Here is a 12,376-nt window from a genome sequence, read left to right as displayed (position 1 = left end):
AGCAAGCAAAACATTGCTAGCCTGTGACTAAGCTCAATATGCAGTTCTTACTATAAATGGTAGGGTATGAAAATGCAGCTCTTTTCTGGAATAGAAAAGTATTTAAATATTAGGGTTACGTTTCTAGATATGAGAATTGCAAGTCTTTCTGGCAAACACTGCTTTTTCTTCTTGCTTTTCTCTCTTCCTTTCTTCTCTTGAGAAGGGTCTCATTTGACCCAGGGGTTTCAAACTTGCTATATAACTGAAAATGACCATGAATTTCTGATCCTCCTGAGTACTAGAATCACTGCCATGCTTGGGGCCGAACCAAAGGCTTTGTGAATGCTCAGTGGTCCTCTACCTATACTCCCAGACCCACATCTCACTATGTTTTTTTTAAATACAGCCCAAGTTGGTACTTAGCAGAATGGCACTTAGAATATATTCAGTTATTTTAAAGAAACGAGGAAATATGAGGTAAACATCTTAAATTTCAATACCACACAACCTTTTAATAATATTTATTATATTGAAGTGTGACTGCTGGCAAGTAGCTTTGTTTTCCTGAACAAAAAACCAAAAACTTAAAAAAGCAGGAGGAATTTTATATTTGAGTAACCCTTGGGACCTAATACAGAAGCAGCTCAACAAATGCTTGCTAAATATTATCAATTTTTTTAAAGATTTATTTATTCATTATGTATACAGAAGAGGATGCCAGATCTCATTACAGATGGTTGTGAGCCACCATGTAGTTGCTGGGAATTGATCTCAGGACCTCTGGAAGAGCAGTCAGTGCTCTTAACCTCTGAGTCATCTCTCCAGTTATCAATTTAAGCCAATGTTGTGGTCCACATCTGTAATCCCAGCACTGGGAGGTAAAGGCAGTAGGTTAATGAGTACAGGACCAGCGTCAGCTACATAGCAACTTAGACGCCAGCTTAGGTTACATGAGACCCTCTTTGAAAAAATAACAAAACCCACTAACATTTCTATGCTCTGTTTCCTTCAAGTCTTTGTGCCAAAGTTTAAAGTTAAGACAATATGGCCTCTCATTTTTTTTATTATTGTTTTAAGACAGGGTCTCTCCATGTAGACCAGGCAGACCAGGCTGGCCTTAAACTTAGAGATATCCACCTGCTTCTGCCTCCAAGTGCTGGGATTACAGCTGGCTCTGGCTTCTCATTTGTAAAACAGTGAATATTAGAAAAGCTTATGTTACTGATACCAGTCCTACATCATGATGTCAACAAGGCCCTAAAAAAGTAGTGACTTAGCACATGAAACAAAGTACAATCAGAGAGTAGACAAGAAGCCATCTGAGAGGTCACAGGCAAACGTTCAGTAGACAGGGGTAGAGTGGGGCACCCTTGGAATCCCAGCACTTGGAAGGATCAAACTTCAAGGTCATCCTTGGCTACACAGTGAGTTTAAGGCCGGCTTTAGTTGCCTCATCTTTTCTTTTCCTTTTTTGGGGGGGAGGGGGGTGGTGGTGGTGGGTATAAGACTCTGAGAGATTTAAATCAACTGCCCAAGATTACAGAATACAAAAACTATAACACAAGTCTCCCAGGTATCTTTCCAAAAAGAACTGTTTTGTGAGCTGGGGTGATATGGCTACTCTGAGGAACATTTGAAGATATTTGGAAACAGAAACAATATTTCCCAGTACATTTCTTTTCTAGGAAACTTCTTTATTTCTGGTAAGATAGGCCATCATGGAAGGAATGGAAGCTGATTTGCTTCTTTACTGCAGATAGCGCCTTCTTTTCCCCCTTTTTAAAATCTACATACTTCATTTTCATGCCTTCTAACAATCTGAAACAACTTTGCAATCTCATTGAACTTCTCTCCCTTGTACCCATTTCCTTTCTATTATCTTTCACAAATCACATCATTTCCTTCCTCTCCATAAGTGTCATAAAGAGCATAGTTAAACAAGCCTTTAATTACAGCAAATGAGACTTCTTTACACAAGCCAACCAAAGCCTTGTTCTGTCTTAAGCATGTATAGGGCAACTAGTTAACACAAACACAAACTAAATCAAAAGGTCACACAGGTGAGAGAATAATAAATATTAATGCTCACAGTGGAGACAAAGTATGACTGAGTAAGCCAAGACATGGTGATGATGATGATTGGCAACTAACAGTCTCAAGATAGGAGGCACTAATCCTCAGGAACTGCTCGCTTTCCTTTTCCATTCTTTCGTTCTTCTCTTTTTTTTTTTTTTTTTTGGTGTGTGTGTGTGTGTGTGTGTGTGTGTGTGTGTGTGTGTGTGTGTGTTTAGACAAGGTCTCAGGTAGTCCAGGCTACCTCAAACTTGCTATGTAAACAAGGATAGCCTTTCACGCTGGATCCTACAGCTTTGATTTGACTGCCCTAGAACCCACTATGTAGACCTTGAACTCACAAAGATCTGCCAGCCTCTGCCTCCCAAGTACTGGGATTAAAAGAAAGAGTGTGCCACAATGCCCAGCCTTTCTTTAAAAAATAAAATAAAAGTACTATCATTGTGTATGCATATGTGTGAGCGTGAGTGTGCATATGGTGGTCAGAGGACAACTTCTGCGAATCAGTTCTCCCCTTCCAGCATGAGTTCTAGGAATCTAACTCAGGTCATCAGACTGTTCAACAAGTGCTTATATTTGCTGCCCCGTTTCACTGGTAGTGCTGTGTGTGTGTGTGTGTGTATGTGTGTGTGTGTGTGTATTTGTATGCCTATGTGCTCACTCATGCATGTATGTGGTATATGATATATTTACTTTGTGTACATGAGTATAGAGACTAGAGGTAGACAGATGTCAGCTTGCTTGCTTTCTATCTTTAAGCCTGAGGGCAATTTTTTTAGAATTTAAAAAGAAAAACCCCAGAACAGGCAAGCTGCAAATTTCAGCAGCTGTCAGAAGGGAAATGACAAAGAGGAAGAGAAAAGGGAATGCCATTTAAACCAACATGTTCAGCAATGGAGGTTAGGCACGTAGTGGACAAGCAGCAGCACAGATAAAAGCAGGCAGGGAATTATAACTTCAAAAAACAAAACAACAAAAAAGGAAAGAGTGAGAAAGCCTAAAGTAGCAGGGGAAGCATGATTTGGAAGTGATGGAGGAAAAGGAAGGACTCAGAAGAGCACCTTTAACACAGCTACATGGCTTGAGCTCCATAAGCAACTGCCCAGCTCGCTCCTCAGTTTTACACCTTTATTTTTTGAGACAGGGTCTCTCTCACTGATCCCGAGGCCCACTGACTCTTCTAGGCAGGCTAGTGAATGAGTTTAGAGATTTGTCTGTCTCTGCTCCATACTCCCCAGTGCAGGAGTTACAGGCACATGCCACAGTGCCTGGCTTCTTAGGTGGGTTCTGGTGACCTGAACTCAGGTCCTCATGCTTGTAAGGCAGACACTATACCAACCAAGCCATTTCCACAGCTCAAATTTTACTCTTTTAGTGAATTTCAAGTCCTTTATTATTACTGGGTTTTGAAGGGAAGAGAAAGTCTCACCAGGTAGCCCAGGCTAACCTCAAATTCACGAGCTCCCTACTTCAGTCTTATAAGAGCTGGGATTACTGTTATTAGCCACTTGGTCCAACAGGTTTTAAAATTTTATTCATCTTTTTTTTTTAAAGATTTATTTATTTATTATGTACACAGAAGAGGGTGCCAGATCTTATTACAGATGGTTGTGAGCCACCATGTGGGTGCTGGGAATTGAACTCAGGACCTCTGGAAGAGCAGCCGGTGCTCTTAACCTCTGAGCCATCTCTCCAGCCCTTTATTCATCTTTTAACTCTTAAGTTTGTATCCTTTGACCAGCATCTCCCCACTGTCTATACCTAACTCTTGGTAGCACCCTTCTCTCCATTTCTAAGAGTGACTTTATTCTATATATAAGTGAGATCGCTAATTTACCTGACATAATGTCTTTCAGGTTCATCTATGCTATCCCAAATGGGCAGATTTTCTTCTATTTTAGGGCCAACTAGTATTTCCCACTACACATATACATCACATTATGTGTGTGTGTGTATAAAATATATATAGTTTATATTTACCTATTTACCTATCAACAGACATGTCGTCTATGTTTCTATTATCTTGGTTACTGTAAATAATACTGCAACAAACCTACAGCAGTACAGGTACTTCTCAGAAACAATTGCTATAATTCCATTGGGCATATATCCCAAAATTCCCTCTTCAATTTCCTTACCTAATAGTTCACTTTCACCTTCACTATTTCATTTTACATATATTTTTTCATTCCCCCCACCCATCTTTCTCTACTCTGTGTTTTTTGGATTTTGTTATTGTTTTTAAGGAGACAGGGTCTCACTATGTTACACTGGCTAACCTGGAGCTTGCTATGTAAACCAAGCTAGCTTCAAACTCACAGAGATCTACGTGCGTCTGCATTCTGAGTGCTGGAATTAAAGGCCTGTGCCACCACCCTCAGCTCTACTCTTTCTTGACATTTTTTTTTCCAGTTTTTTTTTTTCTTTTAAGAATTATTTACAATGTTCTGCCAAGTGGTGGTGGTGCACGCCTTTAATTCCAGCGCTCAGGAGGCAGAGGCAGGCGGATCTCTGTGAGTTCAAGGCCAGCCTGGTCTACAGAGCGAGATCCAGGACAGGCACCAAAACTACACAGAGAAACCTTGTCTCGAAAAAACAAACAACAACAACAAAAAAGAATTATTTATAATGTTCTGCCTGCACATATGCCTGCGCACCAAAAGAGGGCACCAAATCTCATTATAGATGGTTATGAGACACTATGGTTGCTGGGAATTGAACTCAGGACCTCTGGAAGAACAGCCAGTGCTCTTAACCTCTGAGCCATCTCTCCAGCCCCTTTCTTGGCTTCTTAAAGTGAGTCTATCTTGTAATGTTTTCCTTATAATAACAGTACAAATTTATCCTATCTTATAGGACCAGATGTCTTAAGCTTTGAATTTATTTTCTTCCTTTCCTCTTTTTCCAGACAGGGTTTCATGTATCCCAGGATGGCCTCAAATTCACTATGTAGCCAAAAACGACCTTGAACTGCTGATGGTAGTGAGATCACAGGCTTGTGCCACTACACCCAATTAATTTAGCATTAGGGATTGAATTTAGGGCTTCATGCATGTTAGGCAAGCAAGTGAACTACATCTCCAGCCCCTTATTTTCGATTCTGAAAATTTAATATGTATTGTTTTATTTGGTCCTCATAATAATCCCAGGGAGGTAGAAAAGAATTAACCTATCTATATAGAAGATAGATAACCTGAGGCTGGTAGGACTAAGAAAATACCAAAAGTTGCATAGACTGTCAATGCAAAATCAAACCAGAGCCCAGATCTTTTCTATTTTCTACACCATATACTACGCTGCCTTCTTATTAATTCCTTTTTTTTTTTTTTTTTGGTCCTAGAGACAGGGTTTCGCTGGGTGGTGGTGGTGGTGGTGGTGGTGGTGGTGGTGGTGGTGGCGGCGGCGGCGGCGGCGGCGGCGGCTGCGGCAGCAGCAGAGCACACCTTTGATCCCAGCACTCAGGAGGCAGATGTAGATGGATCTCTGTGAGTTTGAAGCCAGCCTGGTCGACAGAGCAAGTTCCAAGACAGCCAGGATTAAACAGAGAAACCCTGTCTTGAAAAACAAAACAAACAATCAAAGACAGGATTTCTCTATGTATCCCTAGCTGTCCTGGAAATCACTCTGTAGACCAGGCTGGCCTCAAACTCAGAGATCCGCCTGCCTCTGCCTCCTGAGTGCTGGGATTAAAAGTGTGTGCCACCACCACCCAGCAACTTCTCTACTTCTTAGTCATCACATGTGTATGTCTGGACACATTTAAGGAGATAAAATATTTATAACACAGCACAAGTGGGAAAAGCCAATCGCTGTTAACCATTAACGTTCTCTCCTACACAGCTCTCCACAGCAGTTATGTGACCAGGACTTGCCCTCTGCTCCATACTGCCCCCAAATGTCTCTCACAAGAATGTCACCAGACCTGAAGTTCTCACTGGCTGAGTCACTTCTTTGGGTTAAGGCGTTGTTTCAAGAAGGCCACTGTGAAATGCATGTTACCTGAAAGAGAAAACGGGTCCATTAACAAAGGACTCTGGTTAAACAGATCCATGATGACCTTGAGAATCTCAAAAAAAAGTCTTTATTTGCCCCGGCATAAAGCCTTCAAAAAAAGAAAAAATTCACAAGAAAGATTTTTTTCTATAGAATGGAACTTCTGGGGCAATGACTCATGAACAGTATGGGATAATATCCACTTGGATACGATGGACATTTGCAAATAAGGATGGCCGTACATACACATATTCTCTCCATAAGGGTCATTGTAAAGTCGATTCCTACAAGTCAGATGTTCTAGGGACAGGAACACAGGCCGAGGGAAGCACTGCATATCTGAGTATCATTAGTTCAAAAAGCGGCAAAAGAGCTCAGCTGGCAGCAGCTTTCCAACAATGGTCACTACCAGACTGGAGGTAGGGGCAAGGCCCAGGACAGCTTCTCATTAGTGCTGCTACTCATAAGAGCAGCTGCAACTTAATATTTTCAGAGGAGGACAAACCTCTCAACCATGGAAGGCCATGATTCCATTGGATGAATCCCTTTACTCATCTATACTGCTCAAAATCAGCATCATTTACAGCACAAAAATTATCATGTCTTTCCTGAATGCTTATTATGAACCCAATTTGGCTAAGCACGATAAATACAGAAAGAAACAACAAACTTAAATACTTTACCTTAGTTCCTATAATGGAACCAATCCTCAAACTAAGAGAGGTAAGGCACAAGAAAGGAAAGGGAGCCTCCAGAGACTGGCAGTTTCCTGTTAGTACTAACCCAATTTCCTGAGTCAAACCCAGTAAACTAAACTCATTTCTAGGCTATAATTCTTCATTAACCTCTTATCTAAACAATAAATAGGCATAGGCCAGAAGTATTTTTTTTTTCTCATCTGACAACAGATGCTGTTAGTGGCATACACTTACTTTGGTAAAATGGATTACCAGAGTTGTAACATTTGGTTCCAGCTCTAGCTCTGACTCTTAATGAGTTTTACATAAAATATTTATCTTTTTTCTTCTTCATTTATCTTTTTTTTCTTCTTCTCTTTTCGAGACAAGGTCTCACTGTGTATATCTGACTCACCTGGAACTAGCTATGGACACCAGACAGATGGATCTCTGTGAGTTCAAGACCAACCTGGTCTACATACTGAGACCCTGTCTTCAAAAACAAAAACAGAAAACTAAGAGACTGGGCCAGTGTAACAGCATGTATGTTGCACATGCATCTGTGTGCATGCACACAGACATACAGACTACTCACTCAATAACTGTTCACTAGAGATATCAGTCACCAATCATAACATACTTCCCTAGAGAACTAACACAACCAGAATCCACTGTTTTGGTTGGGGAGGGGTGAGGCTCTCACATGGAAGCATAGACTGGCCTGGATCCTCCCGAACAAGTACTTCCAGAAGCTATTTCCATGCCCTGTTGGCCTACAACCTACAACACATTTGCCATTATAAAGCAGACAATCTCTTCCAACTATGAAGCTCAAGTACCCATTTCTGTGACTAGAAGGAAAACACATTAAGCAAACATGGATCGATGTGCTGATAGTTACACAGTCCAGAACTCAAGCTCTCTTCCAAGTGCATCTGATGGGCCTCTAATTACTCAAAGATGCTAATAACCATATTCTAAGAAAAAAGGAACCCTTTACCCAGACCAGCCCTGAAACAATCCTATCACAATCCTATCAAAAAACATGGCATTTTTTGATAGTATTGCATAGTATTACATGGTATTAGCAAAATGAGACCTCCAACCCCTAGGTCAGTCCCACCGCCAAGGCCAGCAGCCTCTGTCACTTACAAGGGAGACTTCTGCAACTGTCCCTTTCACCCTTTCACTTGTATCACCAGAGCCATCTTTTTCAAACACACACCAACTTACATCACTTCCTTTCCCAAAAACCTTTATCTCTAACATAAAACTCAAAACTACTAGCATTGAACCTACAAGTTTTCTAGAATTGGCCCCTTTTACCTTTCTGGCCTTGAGCCCCACAGTGCTCCTCCACTCTGCTTCCTGCTCACTGAACTCCTTTCTCCCACATCAGACCTACCTGACATACAGCCTTGAGACATTAAGGTATCTTCCTTTTGCTCACCTCTGCCACACTCCTACTTATCCTCCAGAGCAGTGGTTCTCAACCTTCCCGATGGTGCAACCCTTTAACACAGCTCCTCATGTTGTGAAGACCCCCAACCAGAAAATTACTTCCTTGTCACTTCATAACTGTAGTTTTGCCACTGCTATGAATCATAATGCAAACATTTTTAGACAGAGGTTTGTCAAAGAGGTTGAGGACCGATGCTTTAGACAGAACTTCAGATGCATAGGCAAATCTCTTTTTTTGAGACAGGGTCTCACTATGTAACTGTGGCTGGCCTGGAACTCACTATGTTGACCAAGCTGACCTTGAGTTCTTACACCACCAAGCCTGGCCCTCATAGACATGTCTTGCCACTTCCTTCAATAATTCCCACACTGGTCTCTTCCACTTCCTCTTCTATCTCAAAGCTTTTTGAGCTGTTCTTGGTATAGCCATACTATTGTCTGCCTCAGCAGTTCCTAAGCCCATCCCACCTACCTGAGGCATATTTTCAAATAAACTGGTAGAAGCCAATCCTGACCTACAAATCAATCTCAAAAATGAAACCTGAGAGCATCTCCCTTTTTTTCCAAAATGGTCCCAAGTAGTCCAGGCTGGCCTCACCTCCCAATGCTACTGAGACTTAAATTCTGGGTGTTGTATATGGTAAACAAGCACTCTACAAACTGAGCTGCATGCTCTGCTTTTAAAAATCTCTCCTGAGCTGGGCAGCGGTGGCATGCGCCTTTAATCTCAGCACTCAGGAGGCAAAGGCAGTCTCTGCAAGTTCAAGGCCAGCCTGGCTACAGAGTGAGTTCCAGGACAGCCATGGCTACAAAGAGAAACCTTGTCTCAAAAAAAGCCAAATCTCTCCAGGTCCAGCAGAAGAGCTCATGAGTAAAGGCGCTTGTTATGCAGGCCTGACCTGAGTTTGATCCCCAGAACCCATAGGGTGGAAAGAGGAAACACTCTTGAGGGTTACCTTCTGACCTCCAAGTCATGACAGGACACGAACACACAAATAAACAAATCTCAAAATTTCTCCTGAGTCCATCGTGGTGACAGGTACCTGTAATCCCAACACTCAGGAGGCAGAGACAGGGAGACAGGATGAAGTCTGATGCCAGCCTAAGTTTACACAGTGTGTTCCAGAGCTATATAACAAGATCATGTCTCAAAACAAAAACAAACTAAAAGCTCTGTAATTAGGCTAATGGACAAATTTTGGGACCATGGGTCAGCCTGTTTCTTAATGAATGTAAAGCTATTTTTTAAATGAATGTATTTATTATTTTAAATATTTTTAAAAGAATTATTTACTCTAGAATACTTGCTTTTGGTTTCATATTATATCCTTGTTGACATCTATTCTAAAGTCTGAATTCATGAACTCACATACACACAGTACAATCACTGTTCAAAAGAGAATTTCATCTTTTCTAAAACCTGGAAAATTAAGCCTGAAAGTAAACCTATGACACAGAAGGCTAAATCTCATTAAAGTTGCCTCCCCCCACCCTCCCACCCCCGCCAAAAAAAAAAAACCAAAAAAACTTTATTTCAGATGAGAACCAAGCCAGTTGCTAACTAACTAACATACACGGCCTTTACCTGCTTTCATAAGATCTCACGGATGCAAGAGAAGCAACGCACTTAAGAGCATAACGATGGGTGGCTAGGTTGTGTTCTGTAACTTTGAAAGGAAAAACAAAATCCTCACTCTTTTCTCCCCACCCCTCCCTTCAGAACAAGTTCACTACAGCTGTTAAAGAGAAGCAGAAAATTCAGCAAGATTAGGATTCTAAACACAATCAAGAAAACAAATGATTGAAGCATCGTTGAGTTTCGGGTACTTTTGCAAGTTCACCTGGACACATCTCTAACTTTAGGCCCAATGACTACTTCGGGTGCGCTGACCCTTACATGTTTTTTTCTCTTTTGAAGTTGCAGCCTGAAACTATGTCTCAAAACTCGAGCCCTTCTACTTTAAAGTCATGTGCGGATCCGGCTTCGACCCTTCCAATACGCTCACCTCTACTTTTTTCTTTGCTACAGAAAAGTACGCTCTCGGAAGGAAGGACAGTGACAGCTCCACGTCTGCAAAAGTCCGCGGCGCCGGCCTGGGCCGGGACCACCAGGAGTGGGGACAATGGAGGGAGGAGGGGAGTGAAAGACTAGAAGGGGAGGCAGCCAAGGGAGAAGGTCCTCCGCGAGTGGGAGCTTGGAAAAGTCTCGAGAGAGAGAGAGCTTGCCAGGTGGCAGGTGGGCCCGGCCGCCGCCCCTCAAAGGGCCACGTCGCGCGGGCGGGCCGCTGCCACCAGGCCCCGCGCGTAGGCCGGGCCGCGGGAGAGGAGCCCCCCGGCGCGACAGCGGGGCGCGGGGCTGGACCCTGCCCACGTCCGCCGCGGCTCGGCTCTCTCCCAACTTGGGGTTCGATGGCGCCACCGGCTCGGGGAGCCCAGGCCAGGCACTAGCAGCTCGGCCCGTCCTGCTGACCCACCCGCCGCCCGGCTCGGGCCACCAGCCGGAGCTCCGGGCGCCCCCCACGGACACCGGCTGCGGGAAGAGCAGCTTCGGCTCTGGGTCCCCGCTCGCGCGCCGCACTCCTTACAGCTCGCATTCCCCATCCCTTTTTATCCAAGCTCCCTCCTAACCACAGAACTGCCCCCCAGTCGGCCCGCGGGTGTTTACCGGGACTCGGGGCGGCGACGACTCCTCAGTCCCTCCACTAAGATGGCAGCCGGTCCCGAGCCCCGACTACAGCGACTAGAGCGAGATCGCATACAGTGCGCAGGCGCGTCCCCTAAGGCGCAGTCGGGACTACAGGCCCCAGCAGGCCTTGCGTGCTAGCCTGCTCTATCATTTTCCTCACCTCCAGGTGAAGTGGTCCCAGCCTTGCTCGCTACATCGCTAAGGCTTTTTTCTTTTCTTCCTTCTTTTCTTACTGATTTCCTTACGTCTTTCTTTTCTTCCTTCCTTCTTTCCTTATTTTTTTTTAACACTTCTCCTCTCCACTCCCAACCCCCCAACCCCCGCCAGAACCTCTAAAGACTGTTACCAAACTCTAGTGTGCCTTAGAATCTCTTGAACAGCTTTTGAAAACAGACTGCTGAGCCCCCACCGCCAGTTTCTGACTCGGTAGATCTGGGATGGGGTGGGGAGTGTTTTATAATTTGCATTTTTAACAAGTTCTCTAGTGATACTACTGACAGCAGGAATCACAATTTGGGAATCGCTATGCCAGTTCAATCCTTCTGGAGTTAGACACTAGTTGGGTTCAAATTCTCCTTTCTCCACCTTTTGACAGGGCGTTCTTAGAAGGGTGACAGCTTGACAGTGCCAGCGTGGCAGGAGTTCTAAAAAAATGAAAAGCATACTTCTTAATCCTTACCACAAAACTATGAGAAAAAATGCCATGTTACCTTTTTCAGATGCTTCAATTAAGCTGCATGTAAGATAGGAAACCCAGGCAAGCCGGGCAGTGGTGGCCCACGCCTTTAATGCCAGCACTTGGGAGGCAGAGGCAGGCGGATCTCTGTGAGTTTGAGGCCGGCCTGGTCTACAGAGCGAGATCCAGGACAGGCTCCAAAGGCAAGTGCATCTAAGCCTGTCCTCAACCTCCCTCAGAAGTGTTTGTGAGAATTAATAGGCTGTGCAAACAGTCAGAGGCACTACTAAAGCACTCCATAATATCCCTCTTTGCCACTATTGTTTAGCCTGTTTCCTTGTAAGGAAACCATCTAGGAAGTCACTTGCACTTTTTAAAGTACCTTTGACATGACCATATTCTGCATTATGTGCATGGAGAGTTTATTAAAAAAAATCAAGATTCTGGGCTGGGAAGATGGCTCAGTGGGTAAGAGCATTTGCCATGTAAGCACAGGGACTTGAATCCCCAGCCTCCACGAAAAAGCTGACGTAGGCCTGCCAGTACTGGGGGCAGAGATAGGAGCTCCCTAGTCAGCCAGCGAAGACCACAAGCTTCAGGTCTGGTGAGAAGACAGAGACAGCTGGATCTCTGGGAGTTCGAGGTTAACCAGATAGAGACAGAGAGTTCTAGGCCACCTGGAATTACACGGTGAAACCCTGGATTTTTGGGGTGTTTTGTTTTGATTAAGCATATAAAAGTTCTTCTGTACTTCCAACTAATGTTTGCCCGGTTAGGAATTATGCTGTAAGGGTGGAGATGTAGCTCACTGGTAGGGCACTTGCCTAG

General features: G+C 43.7%; 1 protein-coding gene across 2 annotated transcripts in view; it reads right to left on the bottom strand.

Moving 5' to 3' along the window:
• Positions 1-10,934, bottom strand: part of Itch (itchy E3 ubiquitin protein ligase) — a 91,118-nt gene extending 80,184 nt beyond the window's left edge. The window contains exons 1-2 of one of the 2 annotated variants that reach the window (XM_059261707.1): positions 10,852-10,934; positions 5,978-6,054 (exon numbers count right to left, since the gene is read on the bottom strand). The gene's annotated coding sequence lies outside the window, so the exon portion shown is untranslated. The remainder of the gene's footprint in view (positions 1-5,977; positions 6,055-10,851) is intronic. The other variant, XM_059261708.1, reaches the window with a different exon arrangement.
• Between the last annotated feature and the right edge of the window lie 1,442 nt (positions 10,935-12,376).

Source organism: Peromyscus eremicus, chromosome 4 (genome assembly GCF_949786415.1).
Source record: "Peromyscus eremicus chromosome 4, PerEre_H2_v1, whole genome shotgun sequence".
NCBI classification, from domain to species: domain Eukaryota; kingdom Metazoa; phylum Chordata; class Mammalia; order Rodentia; family Cricetidae; genus Peromyscus; species Peromyscus eremicus.
Note: the sequence above shows the minus strand (reverse complement) of the source record. Positions and strands in the feature narration are given on the sequence as shown.